Source organism: Eschscholzia californica, unplaced genomic scaffold (genome assembly GCF_041429995.1).
Source record: "Eschscholzia californica isolate CP2 unplaced genomic scaffold, dmEscCali1.0.p SCAF_1, whole genome shotgun sequence".
Lineage (NCBI taxonomy): Eukaryota > Viridiplantae > Streptophyta > Magnoliopsida > Ranunculales > Papaveraceae > Eschscholzia > Eschscholzia californica.
The window spans coordinates 36198041-36217636 of NW_028238198.1; the positions used below are offsets into that span (position 1 = coordinate 36198041).

Here is a 19596-nt window from a genome sequence, read left to right on the forward strand (position 1 = left end):
TCTAAAATTTAATTACATCTATTATCTTATAATTAATAAATTGTGTTATTTACTTGTAAATACAACTATTTTTCTATCACTTTATTTACTTATTTATCTAATTTAATAATAGTACATGAATTGGAACAGTTAGGAGTATGGCAAAAAATACCTTTCTTCTGATTTTATAAACTAAAATGCTTCTTTATCTCACTTTATTGATCTAAACCTTAAGTTTGAGAAAAAAAACTAGAGAGAGAGGAGAGAGAAAAAAAAACTTTAATTTTTTTTTTTATTTATGTTTGAAGGTCGCCAACCGACGACCCCTGCCGTAGAAGATGATGATGTGGCATTTTAGGTGACTTGGCAGAGAGAGGAAATGAGGTGGAGGAGTGAGAGTAACGGACAGTTAAAGATAACGGAAAAAGGGGGCTATATGTGTATTTTTGCTAATCTAGGGGGCCAGGCAGGAAGCTGCTCACAAACTTGGGGGCCATTTGGGAAATAACTCATTAATCAACGACTAACTTTACTCTGTGGTAGTTCTTACAAGCAAAATGGGATAAGGTAGCAAATTAGATATGTATTTGTGATGAGGTCCGCTTCGTTTAAGGTGTCAGTATCGGATATGGGCGATTGGGTGATATGAGGTTTTTATTTTTTTTAATAAGATCTAGTATATCTGCAGCACTAATATTTGTTAGACTAAACAGAAGTGGTATCTACATGATCCTCTTCTTCTAATTTTTATCTGATATTATGCCCACTATTTGTCATCTTATCTGTTTTCGATACTCGGGTGATAAGTGCCTATTGACAATATCAACTTTATAGGGAAAATAGACTCCATGATGTTTCCCATTTGATTTTTCTTATAGAATTCTACATCTTCCTGATATTTGCTTGTCATATTTAATTTAGGGTGGTTGATCGACTTCTAAAAGTGGTGAAGAACCCTCATCCTGTACCAGAAGTCTGCAGAAAAGCAGCATTGATACTTGATAGCCTCGTAGGTGAGCTAAAAAATAAGGCTCAACTTCTAGCATACGAGAATGCCTTCGCAGAGATTCTTTTATCGGAAAACAAGTATTCAGATACTTTTGCAAGGATATTGTTTGAATTGACATCGAAACCTAGCAACAAAGTGGTGACGGCTCAAGGTGTATGGGGTATGTAAAACAAATCTGATAATATTTGCTTTCCCTGTTTTAGATGAAGAACAAGGTATTCAGATACTTTTGCAGGTATGCTTTCCCTGTTTGAATTTTTTTTTATCTTACATTATATCTTACACGAGTCGTATTATTGTTACTAAGTGGGGACCATATTCTTACTGGAATTTAGAAATAAGAATTTTTTTTATGGAATAGTATAGTAAGTGGCTTTAAATTTTAGTTTAACTGAATAAGAAAGTAGGAATAGTTACAATATAGTTCATCAACAAAAAAAAGTTACAATATCTCATCTGTGCCTGGCGTTTAGGACATGACATTGCAGTGAAAACAAAACAAACTTTTGGAGATTGATTTCTATTGAATTGTCTGTGATGTGGACTTTTAATTCTTCAAATGTCATTCTTAGTTTAGCATTAATGACCTTTCGTTCTTCCTAAACCAGTAGATTAAACTAATGGACACTACAAATATAACTAATCTTCTACAACGCACTTTTATGCACCAAAATAGTTCACCTTTACCCAAGTATACACATTTAAATTTATCATAACGGTAAATGCTTCAATTACATACAGACTATTAAGATCAGAACCTCAATGGAGTTTCTTAATAGGGCGTCCCACGGTCTAAATTAAATCCACATATGACAACTAAACCGAAGTTCATCAGTTTTCTCCACTAACTAATAGTAACATGCATAAAACAACTATTTGTAGTTAGTTTAGAGCAACTAAGCCAAATGAAGTTTCGTCATCTTGAAACTAAACCAAATAAAGTTTCGTATTCTTGAAACTAAACCAACTAAATAGTATAATAAAAAAATTTATAAAAAAAATGATACAATGAAATCAGAACCTTGAAACCATCTTTACATAAAATATGAATTTTTTTTCTGGTCTATATAACCTTATGAAAACCATACGACCCTTCAAATTATAAAAGTGAAACCTTGAAAAAAATTAGATTTACTATAGTACAATGAAATCAGGGCCTTAAGAATAAATAATGACTCCCAACTATGATACAATCAGAAACTAATCTGGTGCGAGGTCGATTTAGTAGAATAGAGGATTGTTAACAAGTAAGCGATGTTCTATTACTTATATGGTTGAAGCAAGGTCGATGTACTTAAACTTAATCTGATGCGTAGAAATTTAATTGAAATTGTCAATCGATGTTTGAACAATCATAACTCATAACAAAGGTGAGTATTTGGACTTATCTAGTAAGATTCATGACCCATAGAAATTTAACAATCCGAACTAAGAAATAATGAAAGAATCATAGTTGAGAAATCATTCATAAATCATAATAATCAATTGATTGAAGTGTTTAATATACGATTTACAAGTTAATTGAATTTAAGTTACTCAAGGAAAAATTGTCAGTCGTCTACTAAAAGAACTTTTCCATGTATACATTATTCATGGTAATCAATCTTTGGTGTGTTCTGGTCCCTGGTTTGGTTTGGTGGAGGAAGTTGGATTCATTGGAGTTCTAGACACAAGAAACGCTAAATGTCCATTAAAACAATTCAATAGACTAAATCAAATTATTAATGCTCTTACAAAAACATTTGATGGATTAAGAAAAAAAAATTCAGAAATTAGAACTAAACCACTTTCACTAAACCTGAATAACAAATTGACCACATAACAAAAAAAAAGTACAGTAGAATCACTCTTAACAAAACAAACTTTCCAAAACTCCTTCCCTAAATCCGTGAGAGTTTGAGAGTGAAATTGGAGATTCAAGATAGAAACTTCTCCTAAACAAGATAAACTTCCCAAAACTCTTTCTTCACTCCCGGACCAAATAAAAAATTACCCAAACTACAAAGAATAACAAAGACCGTCCTATTGATTTCCATGACAATCGATTGGAAGTTTGATTCCCTCACTGTGACATACCCAAACTACACCTACTCCGTCCGAAAAGTTACAAAGTCCCACCCATGCATTACTTTAAAATTGAAATAGGACTATATTGTAAATTTTGGAAAGGGCTTCTAAACAATATCCTTTGTTAATAATGGATATTTATCCCAGTCATCATACTCTGGCTGATCGTAATAATCATACAATAGCATCATCGTGATTTCGTATTTCTTTTGCAATAAACAAAAGTATATTTATCAATGACTTGCCCCAGTTGCAAGAAAACATAATAAACAATTGTAGTTAAGTATGAATACGATGACTTACCTTAATTGGAAGAAAATTCCGACAAGAGATTAAAGAACTTGAATTTGAGATCTATAGAGAGAGAGAGACGCCTTTTTGTTTATAAAATCAAAAGATTTTATTTATATACTTATAACGATTCCATTTCATGTAGTAATGCTAAATTAGATTGATATCTAAAAAGTGATTGCAAGATAGTTATATTTATAAGTATATACAGAACCTTAGTAATTCTTGTGTAATAGATAAAATTAAATTTATTTTGGTAGATATTGTAATTAGATTTAGTAGTTGGGTGCTAATTGTAATTAAATAATAAATAGTGGAAAGGGAAATATAGATATATAAAATGACCTTATTACTCGTCATTTACAATCATATCTCCACTATATTTTATTTAATTATAATATTACCCAACTAGTAAATTTAATTATAATATCTACTCAACTTAAATTTAATTAAATTTATTATCTAGTAATTAATAAGTTTTCTCATCTATTTTTAAATACAACTATCTTTCAATCACTTGTTACTCATTTATCAATTTATTAACAGTACATGAACTGAAACCGTTAGGAGTAAGGCAAAAAAACTTTTCTTTTGATTTTATAAACTAAAAGGTTTCTTTATATTTTTATTGATCTTAACTTTTAGTTGTTTAATTTCTTGCCCAATTGTTCTTCCAACTATTTTAAGTCACTGTATTTATACGTAACTACTATTGTCTAGTATGTTTTTTTTTCAACTAGGTTAAGTCTTTGATTAATATAATTCTACATATTCTATAGGGAATTCGAAATTTATTTGTAATCGGTCGAACTTACCTCCCTTATTGTGTCAGCGATATCTCTTTCTTTGTTATCATCTCCAAACAATTTTCGTTCAGTTGTGATGTAGATTTTCTTGTATGGCCAGCAGTCATTAAGGTAGAGTTAATCAACATCATCATCATACTCTGGCTGATCATAATAATCATAAAATATCACGATGATGATTTCGAATTTCTTCTACAACAAACAAAATTATATTCATCAACGACTTACCTTAGTTGTTAGAAATCATAATGAACAATTGTACTTTATTATAAATAAAATGACTTGCCTTAGTTAGAAAAACAATCTAAGAAGAGATTTAACAACTTTATGTTTAGATTAATTGAGAGAGATAGGGACGTCTTTTTCTTTATAAAATCAAAAGAAAGTTTTTTTTCGTACTTGTAACGATTCCATTTCATCTATTAGTAATAAATTGGATGGATAACTATTAAAAGATGGTTATTTTTATAAGTAAGTAGGGTATATCCTGTGACATTGTTGGTTATATCAATCATATTTGACGAAATTTTCTTTCGTTCTTTTTTTCTTAAATTAGTTATTTTATTTTTAAGGACACAATCTTACTGAGAGAGAGATTTCAATTTCATTTTTTTTTTAATTTATGCAGTTTATTTTGTTTCCCTTTTTCTTAAATTAGTTATTTTATTTCTAAGAAGAACACGGTAATTTTTTTTTAAATAAGGTATTTTATTTCTAAGGACTATATTTCAAATTTTAGGAAGGGCTTCTAGACAATATCCTTTATTAAGAAAGGATGTTTGTCTCAGTCATCGTTTTCACTTTTGTTTTGTATAATAGACTAGGGTATATTCCGTGCCCTAGGGCACGGACACTTGTATCAATCAAATGTTACGAAATTTACTTCATATTTTATTGAGAGAGAGATTTTTATTAGTTATTATTTTTTTGTTTATTTTCTCTTAAATTAGTTATTGAGAGAGAGATTTTAATTTCTTTTTTTAACCCTTGAAATTTGTTTTGTTTCTTTTTTTTTTTAAATTAGTTATTTTATTTCTAAGAAGGAAAGGATTATTGTTTTTTAAATAGGTAATTTTATTTCTAAGAAGGACTATATTTTAAATTTTGGAAAGGGCTTCCAGACAATATCCTTTATTAAAAAAGGATGTTTGTCCCAGTCATCGTTTTCCCTTCTGTTCTATTATATAGATTTCTAAGGACTATATTTCAAATTTTAGGAAGGGCTTTTAGACAATATCCTTTATTAAGAAAGGATGTTTGTCTCAGTCATCATTTTTCCTTCTGTTTTATATAATAGATTTCTAATAAGGATTATATTCCAAATTTTAGGAAGGGCTTTTAGATAATATCCTTTATTAAGAAAGGATGTTTGTCCCATCGTTGTCCCTAGATATAATAATGGGTAATAAAATCGTAACGTTTTTCAGCGGTCCTTCTTGATATCTGTCAGGTAGAGAGAGAGGGAGAGATAGAGAATGCAGAAGAGGGAGTTTGGGAAGGCGGGAGGCTCAGCCACTCCAGCACCGAAACGAGGACATCCGTTTGGCCGTGTAAACAGCAGCATCGCCGTTGCGGCAACCAGAGCAGATTTTGTTGCACCTGCTACTCTTCTCGGTCCAGATCTTCAAGTTCATAGTTCTTTCTCTGGTTCGTTTTCTTGTACTAGAAGAAAATACTGTTGGTTATCTATAGTATTTGGGCCTTCTTAGTTTGTGACATTGTTGTTTTTACTCATTTGCAGTTCCTACATTATTGTTGATTAGGTAATCTTTAAATGTACAGAAAATTGTAAATTTCATAATTCTGGAAATATGAAGTTTAAGAATATATTAGAATGAAAATCTGACAGTTCTAAAATTTTGACTGGGAGATCTTGCTATAGCTTTATGACGATAAGATTTTGACCCCTCAAAAGAAGTACAGTAAACTTCCGGTAATTAGTACTCGCCAGCGAAACCTTAGATTTTGTTCTATGAGCAAAGAAGAAAAGGAAAAAAACGACAAATTTAGGCTTAACATCGTGCAATTACTTATTTTTCGTTACAAAATACTTATTGCCTTGATAGTCTTGTGGAATTAAAGTTACAATAAGGGTACATGTGTATTTGGTCATCATCTTGATTGAAGTCTCCATTGCCATTGATTTGAAGCATAATGTGTATGTTTCTCTTTTCCAAAACAAGATATGCTTACAAAAACAAGATATGTTACGGGTGTAGTTTACAAAAAACAAGATATGTTTCCATCGAGAATATAATTCCACTATTCTTCTGAATATGACATGTTGGCGTCGCAGATCTTAAGCATGTTTGCATGATTTAATCTGGAACAAACGTAATGTACAATAGTTGATACAAACATAATCATGTCCACATGAACATAATTGGGTCGTGGTACTTATGTGTTCTCGTTTCCCATAACATTGTCGTCACATAAGACTCACATGTTAGCTCAAAAAGTAGTAAACAAAATTTTGTCGCAGCACTTAACCGTGGTACTTGAGCTGTGAGTCTGTGGCCATTGGTAGCTTCACAATTGTAGCTGTTGAGGTCTAGGCGAGCTCTGGGTGCAATTTTCCTATTATTATCTGAGGAGCAAGGCGCCACGCAAAGGACACACCTGCGTGCATCGAGGCAGGGACATTGTAAAGACTAAAAAAGTGTACCAAAAGACATGGAGGTCACTTACAGACTTCAAATTAGTTAATAACAAATAAGATATATAAACTGCTTATGGCTTATGGTAAATCGTAAAGGAGATCAAAGCTTTAGTTTCTTGTAGGCATCCCTGATATTTCACCATTATATTTGACCTGGAAGCACTTTTGAATGAGTAAATATCCAAGATATCAAATTCTTTCCTGTCATTCACTACTACGCTTAGGAAGTTTCTTTTTACCATCTTCTCTCTTAATTCTTACTACAGTTTTGCTTGTTTTTAGAAATCTCTTGTAGTTACTTTCAAGAATTTACTTTACATCATCCAGCAGAAAAATATTTTTAGAGAAACACAGTTTTAGGTAAACCTTGTAGTTGTATAAATAATTGTTGTATGTACTGAACCTTTATATATAATATTTAAATCTGGCAAGACATACCTTTTTTGTGCCTTACCCCTTGTTCAAGGCGCACATATGGGGAAGCATTCATTATGCTGAAGCGCTTATTATATTTGTACTGATCATAGATAGTGTTCATCATAATCGGATGTTCCAAGGATCAATCAATGTGAACATCCAAGTTCTTTCTTGAAACAAAGGTGTACGGTTGTACCTATATATAGGATCCAGCCATAACCATGTGTCATTTTACAGACCAAAACCACAAAAGGGTAGTCCTAGCACTTCGAAGTGGACTGAATAGTGAGTTGACATGGGCTTTGAACACTCTGACGTTGCTCTCTTTCAAAGAGAAAGATGACATGCGAAGGGATGCCACTCCTCTTGCTAAAATATCTGGATTGCTGGATGCTCTTCTTCAAGTGGTGGGTACTACCGTACTAGTATCTTCCATCATTAATTTTTTTTTCTTTTCCTGAATCATTTCGTCTAATTTTCTCATTTCTTGGTAAAACATATGGCATTGGTTTTTTTTCTTGTTTCATCTGTAAGAAATTATTAATCAAGCATTTTCCACAATATATTTGTGACCTTATATTTATCTCTTCTACTTGCTTTATTTTGAATCCATTTTATTGAAAAATTTATTGGCTGCGCGTGATATAGCTCTTTTGAGGGTACTCCAAAGGACACCTAGGGTTAAATCGTTGTGTGCGAATACCACAGTTTCAGGCTTTGGCAACGAGTGCGAGGCTTTGGGCACTAATAATGGGTAGCGCTGCAGGCTAATTTCTATATTCCTATTTGCAGAATAACAGCTCCCCAGGACCTCAATAATCCATGTTTTGAAGCTTGGTTTCCATCCAAGCCAGATACATCGGGCCAGAAGGGGATGATAAAACATCATCCTTCGGAATGGTGGGATGATGAAGATGGCTTGTTTAATCTCGATGAAGAAGGCCGGGCAGAAAAGCAACAGTGTGCTATTGCGGCTTCTAATGTCATGTGCAATGTTTCTTTTATGGCTGATAATGAGTTGATTATGGCCCAACATAGACATTGCCTAGAAACAGTATTCAAGTGCATAGAAGATCATAACACTGGTGAGCGCTAGTTCTGCCTCTAATGGAAGCATTTTAATTTCATTTTTATCGATACGCACCATTAGATTATGTATATCTATCAATGGCTTGTTATTTATTTCCCTGAAAACTTATGTATTAGATGTTCATCAAATGACTTAAATTATGTATTAATCGGACTTCCTTGCTAGGTTAATTGTCTATGTTGCGAACTTAGTGGTTTCCAATTGTAGAGCTGTTCTTAGGGCCCCAAAGGCGTTTTTCTTTATCTCCTTGAAGTGGTACTTGTTGGGATCCTCTCTTCTATTTTGTCAGAGGCTGATTTGATTATATTCTATGTTTTTTCATTACTTCTCTAATTGAATATGTCTTGTTCTTTGTTTTATATTGCGTTACTTTCTGTTAATAAAATTATAGTCGTCACTTGCAATGTTAACTCATCAGCGTATCCAGTTTAGCCTGTAACTACGTCTCGAGTTTCCAGTGTTTCATATTCTTGTGGTTACTATCAACCAGCACAAACCTCTACCCCTGTTCAAATAGATCAAGTTAATACTGGAGTAGTAAACCCTCTCTGGCATAGAATCGTAGGACCATCAGTTGATTAAAGAGTTGGTACCGTATACTTCTCAACTAGCCACAGGAGACAAGACATAATGTGCCCTCGAGCCTCTTGTCAATGAATGGTAATTCTGCATCAATTTCAACGCCTTTCGTGGTTTCCAAATAATTAATATAACTCGCCCACTTCATTCATTACCTTTGTATTCCTTATGATCATTTTTTACCATTAGAGATACTGGAAGATTTAGTCAAATATTCAAAATAAGAATTAAGGAAGTCATGGAATTAATGGTTAGAAATGACATCCATTTCGAACTGATAATGATATGTGTACTGTTTATTGTTCAGACGGCTAGTAGTTCAGTGGTTGTTACAATTTGTTTAGTAAAAAGTTCTCTTTCATGAAGCTCAAGGGCAATGATATCTGACTACTTCGTTTTTCGAATCAGAGGATGAGGAGCTAATAACTAATGCACTAGAGACAATTGTGAATTTGTCACCATTGTTAGACCTTCGGATCTTCAGCTCATCCAAGCCATCTTATATCAGAATAACGTAAACCATGTGATTTAAATTTTCTTGAACCCATACTATTTTGACTTTTGGGTTGAAGTCTTGCGTCATTTGTTTGACAAATCAGTGAAAAACGTGCCGTTCAAGCGATCGTAGGACTACTTGGTTCTTCAGTCAAGCCCTGGAATTGTGCAGCTTCGTCTGAGTTGCTTGGCCGCCTGATAGTAAATCCAGACAATGAACTATCTTACTAGAAGGAAGTTTCGCCATCTAAACAACTCATTAATTGCATGAATTTTTTTATGCAGATGCATAAGCGTTTAGTTGATCTGCTAAGCTTTCCTACTTATGATGCACAAGCAGCAGGTGTTGGAGCACTTTACAACTTTTCCGAAGTTAACATGGATTGCAAGCTGATATTAGCTAGTGAGCGATGGTGAGCTTTCTTTACTTCATTGTAAACTCTAAGTTGGAGCTATTCACCCAGCGACGAAAAATTGGAAACCTTGCAAATTACATTTACCATAATCACTTAGTAAACTAATTTTCTAATATCATGATGTCAAAGAAAAGGTAAACTTATCATATGTTGAGTGAAAAGAAGGCATATTGGTACCATCATAATCTATACTGTTAGGTTTTTCCAGTTTTAAGGTCCCCTTCGTTTTAAACTGTCGTTAATCGTTATCGGATATTGGCGACCGCATGGTACAATATATTAAAACAAACCTGATATTAATCTGGTTGATTTTTTTTTTAACAAGATTTAGTAATATCTACAACACTAATATTTATTGGACTAAATAGAAGTGGTTATCTACTGTCTAATTTGTGTCCAATATTATGCCCACTATATTTGTCATCTTATCCGTTTTAGATACTCAGGTGATATTTGCCTACTGACAGTATCAACTTTATAGGGCAAATAGACTCCATGATGTATTCCCATTTGATTTTTCTTATAGAATTCTACATCTTCCTGATATTTGCTCGTCATATTTAATTTAGGGCGGCTGATCGACTTCTAAAAGTGGTGAAGAACCCTCATCCTGTACCAGAAGTCTGCAGAAAAGCAGCGTTGATGCTCGAAAAACAGGTATTCCGATACTTTTGCAAGGATGTTGTTCGAATTGACATTGAAACCTAGCAACAAAGTGGTGATGGCTCAGGGTGTATGGGGCATGTAAAACAAATCTGGTAATATTTGCTTTCCCTGTTTTAGATGAAGAACAAGCTATGCTTCTAAATTATATTGTATCTTAACATCAATATATTTTCGTGCAGTCATTCTCCCTAAGTTCTTGTGTACAAGGCTGCACAATTTAATCTGACCTTCACTATAATTACAAGGTTTACTCACATTGATGTTATTTAACTTGACACTGCATACCCTCCCAGGGCTTTCAAAGCTGTCGACTTCCACGAAATGTATTTGAGCCTAAAGATATGTGTTCAATTGTACAGTAACTAGGTATTAACCCGTGCCGAAGCGCTTTCGTTAAGCATTATATACAATATAAAGTCATTGACCGCGTATTATCAAAAGAGCTCCAGTTTGCAAAAATTGACGTTTTGTTATCACAATTATCAGAATCGAACCAAAGTTCATGAATATTGAAATTGACTAAATCTTATATTTGACTGCAATTATTTTACAGTTTGCAAAAATAATGTGTAACTTTCAACAAAGAGAGCAATCCTATTGAAAAACAAAGTATTAGAAAAGAACATCATATTGCAACAAAAAGCTTTCGGAAACTTGCTACACAAAAATAGCTTTGAACGAAACACTGCTTCAACGCTTGCTGAAACATGACCACCATATCTAGAGTTGGTCCACGATAGTGATTATCTAGCGTCCAAAGATCAGTAATATCCAACTGGGGCACCATATTGGCCTTCTTATCTGTTTCCCTTGACCCAATATACTGTAGAAGATATTAAAAATTTAATAGTAAATACATTACAAACCAAGAACATGTTATGGAATTTTAAACACCAACTAACATGGCACTGTGTTCAATCTTCTAAAATTACTAAACAGCCAAAATATTCAATGCATCAAGAAAACTAACTCAAAAAGGAAGAATCAAAAGTGTAAGCGTAGTTACAGAATGTCTTAATCCAGATTGACTAATCAAAACGCCCTTAACAGAACCGGGTGCATCAAAACTTGGTCAAGTCTGGATTAGATATCCAGCCTACGCATGTGCAGGAAACAATAAGTAGAATTAAAGAGAAGAACTTACGGATAAGTTGAAATCCCACGCAAATTATAGAAACTGAAAAGATGAATACCTCTAAAATACTATGTCTTTGGAGTTTCCAACTTTAGTTGGTCTTTCTGTGACATCACCATTAAAACTGGACTCCATGGCTCTGAAAGTATAGGGTTTTGAGATGTTATGGCTTGAATTTCTGTATCTATCATCATTGAACAGCCTGTTAAAAGAAACAAAAGAAGACTGTAAGAGCTAATCATCATTGATTATATCTTAGGGAAGTTGAACAACTTTTGTGAATGAATGCAGGTAGGTATAATGCAGTTGACTTCTAGCTCATAAAGCTGCCACAAAATTTTGATATCTCTCAACTTGGCGAAAGAGAATTTATTACTTTCTCCAGGCTATCAACTGGTAATGTGGGTCAGTATTATGCATTTTGGATATTTAGATTATGAGTTCCAGAAGATCCATGGTCGTGAGGAACAATTTTATGTATCCTTGAATGCCTAACTGTTACATGAACCTGTACATACATGATTCACAAAGACAAAGTAAATTAGCCATCATTACAGAAATTATGCAGCGAAAAATGCTATACTAATGAACATGACAGAGCCTGGACCAATGTTTCTCCCATCAAGAGTTAATCTAATAGTTTGAGCCTGTAAATAGACAAAGTCACAGACAGAGAAACAACCTAAAACAGATTTATGCGAACCTGCCTAAGGCGTCATATGGTGATGACTCTGATTAACTTGGCCATGCAATTACGAACATGAGGGTGAGTTGTAATGCTTGTCCAACAACATGCATAAGCATAGCATTTTAAATGAATTCATTTGACATGGAAATTATTTTAAAAAAGATTGATGTGAAGATGACTTACAAACACAAATCAAACATGAGAAGACAAAACACAACAAAATACTGACCTTGCCTGCTTACTCCCCATTTTAGAGATAATCTGAGGTGGGAATTCCGTGATCAATGGCAACAACTATGAGATTATCCCCAGTAACTTGACTGAAAATCTGTTTATGAAATAAATTAAGCAATGAGGGTGTAAGGAAGGCTATAGGCGTTCAGGCGCCGAGCAAACATATATTGCTTTATAAAAAGGTTGGAATCTACACAGAGTTGGAGTTCAACTTGAGGTCCTTAAAGGCCTTGCAGGATCATGTTGCCTTTGTTCTTTTCGATCGAATAATTTTGATCCGTAAAATAAACCAAATGCATCATCGGTTTACATCCACTCTACACTGTGAAAAGGATAAGGCAAATAAGTGAGTTTTACATCCTAAAGAACTGTACCTGAAAAGTCTTATCGCCAAACCGGACGAATTTTTTTTATTGCCGAACTACATGAAAAGTTGCTATCGACTAACTAAACGAAAAATTCTCATTTTGGCTGACAAGGGTGGGAAACTAAGTTGCATGGACTCACAAAATGGGTAATAAGCCATCAGCAATGGAGCATGTGAACTCTAGAATTCAAAACAACAACAGTACTAATTTCTATCAACTCACATAGAGTAACTTTGAAGTGTGAGAGACATTTTATCAAATCGGAAATGCTACAGTTCCGAAGGAAAATGACGAAAGTTCTTTACGGAAGGACGTGGTAGTACAAGTTTGAAATTTTGACCCAATCTGGGCCGTTCATCTATTAACGGCCCAGATTCAATTCTCTGAATCTAAGTTTTGAGAGAGTGAATACCGGAGGGAGACAGAAAAAATGACTTTCTTCTCCTGCTTCTCTCTCTTACTTCCTCTCTCTAAAACTCCATTAAAACACCTTGAAGCTTGGTTTAGCTTCCTAAAACTCACTAAACAACAAGTAAGAATCAATGTTATACATTTCCTTCTCTTCCAATCTCAAATACTACTAATTTTCATCTCTGCTAAATTAGATGAGTTGAACTATGAGTTTCAATAAGAAAACCTTTAATCAGTTGCAAAAACACCCTAAAATCAATAGAAAACAAAACCCTTACAATCAGTAGCACAAAACCCTACAATCAGTAGAAAAAAAAAAATCCAAATCAGTAGAATAAAACCCTAAGTGGTTTAAATATAAATAGCAAAAAGCCTAAAATTAGTTTTAAGAAGATCATAATATCTGTAGAAAATCTCATAAGTAGAGAGTTTAGGGAAAAATCAGTAGAAAACTTGGATCTTCCATTGTTTACCTTTCTCCCATGCTCACTCTCTCTCTCTCTATCTGAAAAGTGGGTGAAAGAGACGTGGACCACGTGGTATGCCATGAGGATTGAATCTGGGCCGTTAATAGCTGAACGGCTCAGATTGGGTCAAGATTTCAAACTTGTACTGCCACGTCATTCCGTAAGAAACTTTCGTCATTTTCCTTCGGAACTGTAGCATTATACTTTGAGAGCATATGAACTCTATACAGCCAAATACTAATTTCTATCAACTCACATAGATGGTTCCAAGTTCCAACAACATAGATGTGAACTATATACAACCAAATACTAATTTCTATCAACTCACATAGATAGTTCCAAGTTCCAACAACATAGAAACAAAATTTTATCATCTATATAATAACATAGAAACAGTATTTGGTTACAAAGTTTGAGACATTTAATCCTATATGAAATATATGCAACTAAATACTAATTTGTATCATGGAAAACAGAAGTACGATAAATTGGATTTTAAATTGTTTGAGACAATTTATCAAACACTTTGTGAGCGTATAAAGTCTATACAACTAAATACCAATTTCTATCAACTCACATAGATGATTCCAAAAATGATCGAAACAGATTTTTATCATCTAAAACAAAAGTAACATATGATTTCCATGCAACTAAATAATAATTCCTATGCAACTAAATACTAATTCTCACATAGATGAACACATATGTTTGATTTCAATTAAATAGATTAATAGATGAACAGATAGGCTTTAGTAACAAATATCCATACTCAGGTGGAAGTGAACAGATAGGCTTTATTAACAAATATATAGTGAACCAACGGTATCATTTTATTAAGTGGGTAAGAATTATACCACATGATGCGAAGACGACTTATATTTGTCTATGAGACATTTAATCAAACACTTAGTCAGCATATAAACACAGTCAATACTAACCAAGAGCAGTAAAAATAGATGAACCAATATGATTTCATTTTGATTTTAGAAAACACAATCAATACTAACCGATATGATCTCATTTTGATTTCAGAAAACACAATCAATACTAACCAATAGCAGTAAAATATAGATGACTTAAACCTTAAACACAAGAACAGTAAAATCAAATAAATGAATGACAAAGGAAAAGTGAAGACGACAAACGAAAAAAAACTACTAACCTTGGCGGCAACGAAGCAAAAAATTTCTCTGACAAAGGGAAGCAAAAAATTTCTCAACATGAGAAGCCATGGTTTTAATAGAGCAAAGAAATGAATGAAAGAGATGCATCTGTCCAGTGAGAAAGAGATGTGTCTGTCCAGTAAGAAAGAGATGTGTCCGTCCAGTGAACAACTCACACGTGGGTAAATCCAATGGTTGCTGATGGTGGTGATGTGAGACGGACGACCAGATTTATCCAGGTGTTTGTCCCAGTCAGCACACATCCACCTATTTTATTATATAGACTAGGTAGGCACGAGGCGCTGATGTTGAACATTTTTAGTGTTATAACATGTTGAATCTCCTCTAATCAAAAATAAATTCGCTTAGTGCAAATATAACTTATTTATGCTTTTCTTTTCTATTGTTTGATGGTCTTAAATTGATGAAAATCTGAGAACAAAGAAGACAATAATCAAGATTTAGAAACAAAAAACCGATTACATTCTAGGAAAAATATTTGAGTCATATATGATAATGACTCAGAACAGATTTCAAATTCATTTTGAACCGACTTAAAAAGAAGCAAGTGTACAAAATAAACATGGGAAATGGTATTGAACCAACCGTTGACGAATTTGGTTGTGGACAAAAAATATTATATAGCCGTTATAGAATCCAATAAAAACATAACCACAAATATTCTTCATTACAATTCAAGATCGCAATTTCCCCCTTCGCAATTCGCTCTCTCTATATGAAGCGGTCATTTTCACCTGAGTATAGGAACCCTTTATGATCCACAGAGCTAAGAACGTTTGCCAGTTCTCCGAGTTCAATAAACTTCTTACCTTTGAATAAAAATTGTTTCATGTGAATAAAAGCAAAAAAAGAAACTCGTGCCTCAATGATAGACATTAGAAACCACAAATGAGTTTAAGAGGTTATAGATATAATCAAAGAATTGAGTTAGGAGTGAGTGCAAGGAAAAAGAAAACAAACTAACCTGATATCTGATGTCTACTTTCCCGTCTTAGGTTCCTGTCACGCTGTTTCTACTTTAACTTTTCAATGTTCTCTTTTTCAATATATGCCTACATAAATAACATTCCATATCAGTAACTTAGTATTGTCAAAAGGAACTGGAAGTGTTATCATTTTAATGAAGCCAAATGCAAAAGCAAATATTTCCACAATCAATTGCACACGAGTTGCAAAGAAACATCTTCAGTTTGCGTGGTGGCAGGAAAAAAACTGATTGGGCATGCAAAGTATGACCACAAACTAAGGCACCTTGTGTTTGGTCGTGATTAGGACACCAAATATAAGCCACATAATCCCAATCAACCCCTAAGTAAACAACAAAGGTAACAACTCAAGGATCTCCGCTATTCCTGGCTCCTTGACAGTTGCAACCCCTACAAAAACCACACATATGCATGAGAGGAGTGAAACCTTATCGATTTTATATTCTCTCACCCCTCTGGCTTATACCACTATTATATGCCCAACAAGCATTCAATTATTTGTATTGTATATGCTTTTTAAAAAGGTACATCATCATTACTATATAACTGGCCAGAAAGACACCAAAGCCAAAATAAAAAGTTATAATGCCTGCACCATAGTTTCCCCATCTATAAAACAATATCAAGGTAAGAGAATTATGTGCTAGAATTTCTTCTATATTAATATAAATGGAACAATACATGAATCCAAATATTCATCATAATCGAAAAAAAGAGCCTGTGCAATGTAATTTCCAACTTTACAGTTTGACAATAAATTCTCATCTTACTGCTTCGACAATAGGAAAAAGATGAAGGAAAACAGTAAGGCCACTTAACCCGTCGACAGTTGTAAAAAGGAGAAAGATGAAGGAAGTTAGCCAAATATGGCCAAAGCGAAGCCCAGTGAAAGAAAATGAAGGGAAGTGATTGACTAATGTTTCATGATACTAAGAGTAAGTAATTGAATTCTTCTCTTCAATTCCAAGACCTTTAAAGGAGAGCCTAAACAATAACTTTTCAAAAAAAAAAAATTGTCAGGTACCCAATTGAAGATGAGCTCTGCTTACCATCCACAAACCGACGGCCAATCCGAAGTGGTTAACCGTTGTATTGAACAATATCTTCGTTGTTTTGTTTCACAACAACCTCGGAAATGGCATTCCTTCCTCCCTTGGGCTGAATTTTGGTATAATACAACATATCATTCTTCAACAGGAATGACACCATTTCAAGCTCTTTATGGGAGACCACCACCCAAAATTCCTTACTACAATGAAGGGGGTTGTCCAGTGCATGAAGTGGATCAATGTTTGGTTACTCGTGATGTCATCCTTCAACATCTCAAAGACAATTTGAATGTAGCAAGTAATCGTATGCGGCAAAGGGCTGATTCCAAACGACGAGATATCAATTATCAAGTCGGTGACATGGTGTATTTAAAACTCCATCCTTACCGACAACAATCAGTGTTCAAGCGTGCCTGTCAGAAACTTGCCAATCGATTTTATGGACCATATCTGATCATCGAAAAGATTGGGAAGGTGGCTTATAAACTTCAACTCCCAGAGGGGTCACGTATTCACCCAGTATTTCATGTATCATTGCTCAAAAAGAAATTTGGAGAAAATGTTTCTCTGAGTACTGAAGTTCCACCTATTGCCGACGATGGTGAACTTACTCTGGAACCCGAAGCAATTTTGGACAGTCGTTGGATCAAACAAGGCTCTAAATTTATTGAGGAAAGCTTGATCAAATGGAAAGACCTACCAGCTGATGATGCAACTTGGGAACGTACAGACGACATCAAGGACAGGTTCATGAATCTCAACCTTGAGGACAAGGTTCCAGTTAATGGGGCAGGTACTGATGAGCCAAGAATGTCAAAAAGGATGAGATTTAGGAACCCAAAATATTTGAATTAAAGGGCAGCAGGTATAAACTCGGTATTCAAGTGGACTACTCGGTATTCAAGTGGACTGAGTCAAGAAGTGGGTAGTTAACTTGAGTTGGCAGCTAATAGGAAGTAGTCGGTTAGTTTTCTTTTTATTCTACTTAGGTTAGTCTGCCTTTATTCTTGGGATGTGGCCTAAGAATGAGGAAGTAGTTGTTTTCTCTTCTCTTCTCTTTCTTTCTTCTATTTAAACTCTCTGTAATCGACAATGGGGGAAAAAAGTTGAATTTAATCAAAAGAATTGTAGTTAATTCTAGCCCTAAGTAGAATAATATTTTCCAACTTATTTCATTGCTTTGATTGGGACCTATCACATGACTATGAGTACACCTACCAAATTCTTGTCAATCTGAATTAATAGAATCAATGTACTAACAAAATCAATGTACTAACAAAACCCAATATACGATTACCCGTAATTAATCTACTTGTAAGGGAAATAGCTTGAATGTTGCGGAATGTGTCAAAGAAATGGAAGCGAAAAGTAATGGGATGTTTGTAACTACTTATGCTGTTGCCCGATGATAAAAAAAAATTCAGGGAGTTAATAAGGCATCATCTGCATTATATAGAACGAAACCGTTCATGTAGGGATAAATCATTATATCAGTAAAGCACTTTCAAGTACATGAAAGTAAGCATAAAGGGTCATAATATATCACTGGAAGTTTTGGGATCAAAAATCAACTTCTTAACTGAAGACATGCAAGTAATTTAACCACATGACTATGAGTACACCTACCAAATTCTATAATACAATCTATAATCTGAAAAAATCACACAAACATTTCACCAAACATGTAGTGTGCAGAAACATTGCATCATTTAATTAATCAATCGAAACTCAAGATCAGAAGAATGAATGATTCAAACAATCAAAAATCTAAAAACTAACCTTGTCGACGACGACTCAATCCCCAAACGTAGAAGCACAAACAGATTCGGTGAAGTGATCGACTGAAAACCAAAAATCTAAAAATTCAGAAAACCAAAAATCAAATCCAAAGAATATAACAAAGAACAAAAAATTCAAATCACAAACACTGACCTTGCCTGCGGCTACTATCAAATTCTGGTCCAATCGTTTTTATGGAGAAATTCTCTCTCACGATGGTTTTTATGGAGAGAAATGAGAAGAGGCATGTCGGAGAGTTGTGTCTGTCTAAAGGTGGACAGGCTGAAAAGATGCATTGCCACAGGCACCCGGGTGTAATGAGTCACTCAATCCAAAGGTGGAGAGGAATGCTGATGTGGGACGGACGACCGGATTTATCCCAGGGTTTGTCCCAGTCAGCACTTTTCAACCTATTTTATTATATAGATTAGTATAAACTCCTTTGTTATATCAAACTGACCTAATTATAGTGAAGACTATGTCATTATATTGAAGTTCCTGATTTTATCAACAATGCGCCTGGCATTGTCAAACAACACTTATGATTGGGAAGGGAAGGAAGGAGGGAGTTGAAATTTGTCTCTGTCCACTATTGTTTTTCTAGAAAAAGTTGAATCTTTTTAAATCAGGAAGACCAAATCAATCTTCAGACACTTATGGAGTCAGATCAACTGGTTGGTGGGGTAAAATATAATTAACCCAAAACCTATGCACTATTGTTTTTCTTAAAATGGTCTCAAATAAGGAAATTTGACTTTTGAATTGTTTCTTTAAAATTGCATAAAGAATATGACGTTGACTCGAGGTTTGTGTATTCTCGG

At 34.0% G+C, this 19596-nt stretch overlaps 1 long non-coding RNA gene and 1 pseudogene across 4 annotated transcripts; one reads left to right on the forward strand and one right to left on the reverse strand.

The window, feature by feature from the left end:
* Positions 1 to 270: 270 nt before the first annotated feature.
* Positions 271 to 10656, forward strand: LOC147566453 (armadillo repeat-containing protein LFR-like; annotated as a pseudogene). The gene is made up of 8 exons (XR_015230458.1): positions 271 to 1148; positions 5603 to 5799; positions 7466 to 7645; positions 7865 to 7982; positions 8021 to 8313; positions 9306 to 9411; positions 9497 to 9805; positions 10378 to 10656. The product of XR_015230458.1 is annotated as an armadillo repeat-containing protein LFR-like (transcript).
* Positions 10657 to 15351: 4695 nt separating this feature from the next.
* Positions 15352 to 19162, reverse strand: LOC147566454 (uncharacterized). Of its 3 annotated transcripts, XR_015230465.1 has the most exons (5): positions 18929 to 19162; positions 18776 to 18837; positions 16213 to 16337; positions 15926 to 16013; positions 15352 to 15770 (listed from the first exon to the last, which is right to left on the reverse strand). It is a non-coding gene; the product is annotated as an uncharacterized LOC147566454 (long non-coding RNA). The 3 variants fall into 3 exon arrangements; XR_015230463.1 differs by having other exon boundaries at positions 15926 to 16337; XR_015230464.1 differs by having other exon boundaries at positions 15926 to 16337; positions 18776 to 18852.
* Positions 19163 to 19596: the final 434 nt, after the last annotated feature.